Here is a 5,867-nt window from a genome sequence, read left to right as displayed (position 1 = left end):
CGGGAGCCCCCCCGGGCTCCTCCCCGGGAGCCCCCCCCGGCTCCTCCCCTCCCGGGAGCGGGACGGACGCGGGCTCCGGAGGGTCCCGCTCTGCGCCACCGGCCCCGGCCCGGCGGAGCCTCCGACAGCGGCGGGCGGAGCCCGGCCCGGCCCGGCCCCGGGGCCGCCCCGCGGGGGGGCAGGTGGAGCCGCCAGACCCCCGCGGCGACGGGATGGGCTGGGGGGACCGGCCCTGTGCCCCCCGCCCTTCTGTACCGGAACCCACCGCACCCGGCGCCCCGATCCCTCTGCCGTGGAACTGCAGCAAGCATCCTGATCCCTCTGTCCTGGGACATCCAGGACCCCGATCCCTCTGTCTTGGAACAGCCAGCTCCAGCATCCCGATCCCTCTGCCTTGGCACCCAGCACACCCAGCACCTCCAACCGCTCTGCCCTGGAACCCATTGAACCCCGTTTCTCCTAACCCCCTGCACCCTGACATCTCCCTCAATCCCTCTGCCCTGCACCCCACCATGCTCCATCACCCCCAACCCCTCCTTCTGTCCTGAACCCACTGCCCCCCACCATTCCAACCCCTTTGTCCTGGAAACCACCACAGCCCAGCACCCCCAAACCCTACTCTGCCCTGGAACCCACCACACCTATCACCCTGGACTGCATCACCCATGATCCCATTACCACAACCCCAGCACCCCCAAACTCTGCCTCAGAATCCACCACAGCCCAGCACCTCCAGCCCTTCAGGAGATCCTTGAGAGAGAGGAAAACTGTTTCGCTCGAGAACTGTTTCTTTCGAAAAAAGAAATAAATAAGAAAGACACCTTTATATCTATATATTTACCTAGATAATTACTTAACACAATTAAATTAACAAACATGATAAATAATATAAGTAATAAATTTTTTACAATGCTTTTTTTTTTTTTTTTTTTTTTTTTGGAAAACAAGAATGTGTGAACCTTTCCCAGCCCAGATCCAAGCAGCCATCACTACGTGTGATCCCATTGTCAGAAAGGCTCCAGGAGATGCTGAGCCAGTGCCAGACACTCCAGCCATGAGCTGTGCACATTCTCTGCCCGGTGCTAGATGGCTCCTGCAGCTTCTGGGGCTCTGCTGAAGGGTGTCCTCAGGTCACCAGGAGTTGGTATCACTACCTGCCTGCAGGTTGAGTGACATTTTTCTCTCCTTTTGAGAATAAAAGCCCGATCCTTTTAGAAGCACATCGAGGACATGATTGGAGACAAAAATAAGGTGCAGAATAATCCTGGCTGGGTGGGTGACAAGTGGCCTTGTGCTCTTGGAACAGAGCGTTGTGTCTGGGGCCAGGCGTCCTTTCCTCTGCTGGGGGGGTGAAGGGCAGTAATCTGAATTCCCCAGATTTTAAGGCAATTAAGGACACTTCAACCACGGCTCCTCCTGCTGCTCCATCCCACTGCCAGTCTTCCCTGGCATACGGAGATGGATGGAGTAGGAATAGCGGTGACGGGTGCTCGATGCCATGCCTACAGCAAAAATAGATGTGGTTGGGCTGTGATGATGCAAAGCCAGAAGAATCCTTCTCCTCCGATTTCTCCGGCTTTGCTTTCAGCGTGGCTCCTGCCTGGCTGTCATTTGTCACCGGTGCTTGTGGCTCCTCCATCCCCAGCACATTTTTTGGGGGTGATTTTAGGCTGAAATTGGTTGATCAGGTCCATTTCAAAGATCTTACCCTTGTTTAGGTCATTCCTGCCTCCTCAGGGATGAGCTCTCAGCAGGAATGGGGCAGGAAGCTGCTGGTTCATTGTATGAGGTCGCTGCTACTGGGAAGCAGTGGGAGAAACACAAGGTTTTGGGATTAATTAGCATCCATGGGATGCAATACTCATTTACTACTCATCAAACCAGCCTTCTGCCAGAGCTGCATGTAAGAGAGGAGTCTCCTGCAGTTACCTTCATGAGCTCATCCCTCCTGCCCCCAATTTTTGGCTTTGCAGAAAGAGCTCGACAAACTTCTACAGATGCTTTCCCAACCCTATGGAGCTGAAACTGCTTCTCAGTTTTGGTGGATCTGTCTTGGTCCAGATGTGATGCTCAAGGGAAGTCTGTGCTTTGGGGAGGAAGATTTCAGAACACTGGTACAAAACAGCTGAAGATGCAGCAACCAGATGGAAAAAAGGTCCTAAAAGTAGTGCAGGATCCAGCAGGAAAGGGAAAGCATCTTCCAGGGTAGCCTTATAGGCAAGATCATTCCTCCCTGGAAAGAGATGCTGACATGGAATGTGTCTGGAATGCAGCAGCAAGATTGATAAAATGAGCAAAAGGCCATGAGAGGTTGAAGGAGGGTTTGTTTAGTCTGGAAAAGGACAGGATAACCAACTGTGTGTGAAGGGCTGCCTTGAAAAAACAGGACAAACCAGGAAAAATCCGGAGTGTTTGGTTGATTGGACACAGGAAGAGGAGATGCTGTTCCTCAGATGGAGGTTTTGGGAGGAGGTCGGGCAAACATCTGGGACTACCAAATCCACGTTGGGGTAGGCCCCGGGGCTCCCTGAGTCTCCTCCAAGCTTAGGATAAACAGTCTGGCCCACAGGTCCATTTTACCCCGAGCCTCTGGTAAAGCCTGTCTTGGAGCAGGCAGCTTGGGATCCACGAGGTTTCATCACCCTGTTCTGGTGGAGTGTTCTGACTGGGACTTGCACTCAGGGCACTGGATGGGCTCCTGCTAACAAGAGCAGGCTGGAGCACTTGTATTGGGATCTTTCCTTGAATCCCACATCCCCAGAGGGTGTTTGGAACAGGACAGAGAAAGGACAGCTGGAGGATCCTGCCTTGAGCCAGCAGGGATGTGGTGGCTCCAGAAGTTACCCCAGGAGGCTGCAGTTATCCAGTGGGAAAAGCCCAGTGACCTGGCCCAGGAGGAACCTGCCTCACCTCTCTGACCTGCAAGTTTTCCCTGAAACCTTAAGGATATTTTTCACTATTCATCACACAGAGAATCTCAGGAGAACTTCGTCCCACCCCTGCAGTGTTGGGATTGGGACCAAGCTGGGAATGCAGCTGCTCGTTGCTTCTGGCTGCAGAGACTGCACAGGTGAGGCAGTGCCAAAACAAAGGCCCAAGTAAGCCCTGGCCTAAAAATGAATCAATTTCCTTCACGAAAGGACTTGGTTTGCTGTCCTTTGTTCTCCCGAGCACGAGGCAGAGGTGACTCTGTGCCAAGGTGCAGCACAGTGGGGATTGGGATGTGCTGCCAGAGCAGCTCCCACCTGCTCCTCACCACTCCGAGCAAGCCACGTGGCAGCTCCAGGCTGGGCCAACCCCAAACTTCCCACATATGGTGCTTACAAACTGCCTGAAATGTGGTTTTTGGCTTTTAGAAACCTCCCAGCCAGAGAATGGTTCAACTGCTATGGAGGTGAGGGAAGAGCATCAAGGACTGACATGGAAGCAGCCCACCTTGAAAGGTGGGATTATCCCTCAGGAAGAGCAGAGCTGAGAAAATAATTCACAATTTGGTTGGAAAATACATCCATGTTTTTCAATCATTTTGCTCACCCTTCGTTGGGATGTGAGTGAAAATCTACCCACTACTCACTGGCTATCAGAAGTTTGCAAGTCCGTAACAGTTGAGAACGCTGAGGTGGAGGCACTGGTATAGCTGGGTAATTAAATTAGTGTCTGTGTTAATTACACCTGTACTGGGGCTGGGCATGAGTGAGACATTATCGATGGGAATGGTGGACAGGCACCAGCAGATCCTTCCCAACAAGCTCCAAGTTTTGCTGACTCTCCCAAGGTGATGTCAAAGGTACAGATCTGTGGGAACATGGGGTGGAGCAAAGGCCAGGTACACTAAGGAGGGTCCTGTGGAGATGTACGCTTCCTCTCCAAGCAGGAAATGAAAGGATCAGCTTCTCCCAGCTCCAAAGCAGCTCCATTGGGATGGGAGCACCTCCCTTGGGTGTGATCAAACTGCTGTAACCAGAAAATGAACCACAAAATAAATCCCCAGTGAAGGAGTTACAAGGAAAAAATGGGATTTTTTAGAAGCTCATAGAATTCCATGAGAAGCAGAGAGCTACTGCACTAGTTGTGCAAAGGGTGCCTGAATGTACTGAACCCACAACTGCCTCCATACTGCACGGCTCCCTCGAGCTCCACAGTCCCTCCAGGGCCCAGGGAAAGCCAGGAGATGCCAAAGGGACAAGAGAGGCTCAAGCTGCCCCAGAGGAAATTCCACCTGCATGTGTGGGGAGAGGACAGCAGCACAAACAGCTCCTGGTTTCCTTTTTCCCCTCCACGTGCTTCCAATGTTTTTATTTGTCCTTTGCTGACGGGAAAGCAGGTCAGGAAAGGGCACAGCCTGTCACAGCCAGCCAGCAGACGCTGCTCCAGCAGAGGATTCCTGTCTGCCCTGCTGGGATCCATGCTGGGGACAGAGGAGGCTCCCCCCTCCCATGGAGAATTCCTGCCTCACTGCTGCAGGTTCCAGCACCTCACATCCCAGCACACAGCTGCCCGTCAGCCATGCCACAGGCACCACTACACCCTGGGAGCATCAGAGCCTGGGCTGCTCCTGCACTGAGAGCCCTTGGAATGATGCAGCAGCAGAAGGGCTGGACACCAGGCTGTCCCCACAGCAACTGTTCCCCCAAAGCCCAGAACAGCTTTAACGTGGATTGTGGGGTGCACCTCAGCAGGCTGCTGCTCACGGACAACGCCCAGCTCCTTGGCACCCTTGGTGGAATTTTCATCTGGATCTGAGAATTACCAGCAGCCCATGTCCTCACAATGACAGGATGGGCTGGAGTGCAGCCAGAGAAGGGGACAGAACTGAGGATGGGTCTGGAGCACCAGGAGCAGCTGAGGGAGCTGGGAAGGGGCTCAGCCTGAAGAAAAGGAGGCTCAAGGAGAACTGTGTGGCTCTGCACAGCTCCCTGACAGGAGGGGACAGCCCAGGGGATCAGGTTCTGCTCGCAGGAACAGGAGGAGAGGGAACAGCCTCAAGCTGTGCCAGGGGAGGTTGATAATGGACATCAGGTGGGGTTTCTTCATGGAGAAGGTGGTCAGGCATTGGAAGGAGCTCACGTGGGTGAGTGGTGGACTGGGCAGTGCTGGGAATAGCTGGAGTCCATCGTAGAGGACTTCTCCAAACTAAATGATTCCATGATGCAACCATGGCCTTGCAATGATCACACCAAGCAGGGATTTGGGACACTCTCAGCACAGGAGCCATATGACATGCTCCAAAAAATGTGCCACCAGGAACAGCCAAACCAGCCCTGACTGGGCTGTTACTGCTCAGACAATTTAAAATAATTACTGCCATGGTCCTGTTATCCCCTCTGGCCAGATAAAAACAGGGAAGTTTTAAAAAATACCTGGGTACTTTGTAAATCCCTAAGACACCTGGTGTGCTGCTGTTGGCCACCTCTCCTCCAAGCAGCTGAAGCAGGTAGGGCCTGTTCCTTCAGTCCCTTCCTCTGCATGATGATACACCATTTCTCAAAGTTTCTTCCCTACATCCACAAAAATCATCAGTTGAGTCTAGAAATTTCCATTATTTCCACAAAACCCCACATTCCCACCAGAAACCAATGTGGAAAGCTCCTCCAACACCAGATTAAAAAATAACTGGCTCATGGATCCAAGTGCACAAATTCACTACGTGGTATGACATACACTGTTAAATACAAGAGGCAACAGCTGAACACCCAAACAGGGGATTCACTGCTGATTTCACAGGTGAGAAATGGACTTGAGAAACACCTCAGGTGCAATTTACTTGTGGGACACCAGAAGACTGGTTCTCCCTGGAAGGAACGGATGGCACTTGCCCTGGGATTACCTCCACACTTTTGTTTTCTTGGCAAAAATAAGCAGGAAAA

Source organism: Cinclus cinclus, chromosome 10, assembly GCF_963662255.1.
Source record: "Cinclus cinclus chromosome 10, bCinCin1.1, whole genome shotgun sequence".
Classification (NCBI taxonomy): Eukaryota; Metazoa; Chordata; class Aves; order Passeriformes; family Cinclidae; genus Cinclus; species Cinclus cinclus.
This window is presented reverse-complemented; position numbering follows the sequence as displayed.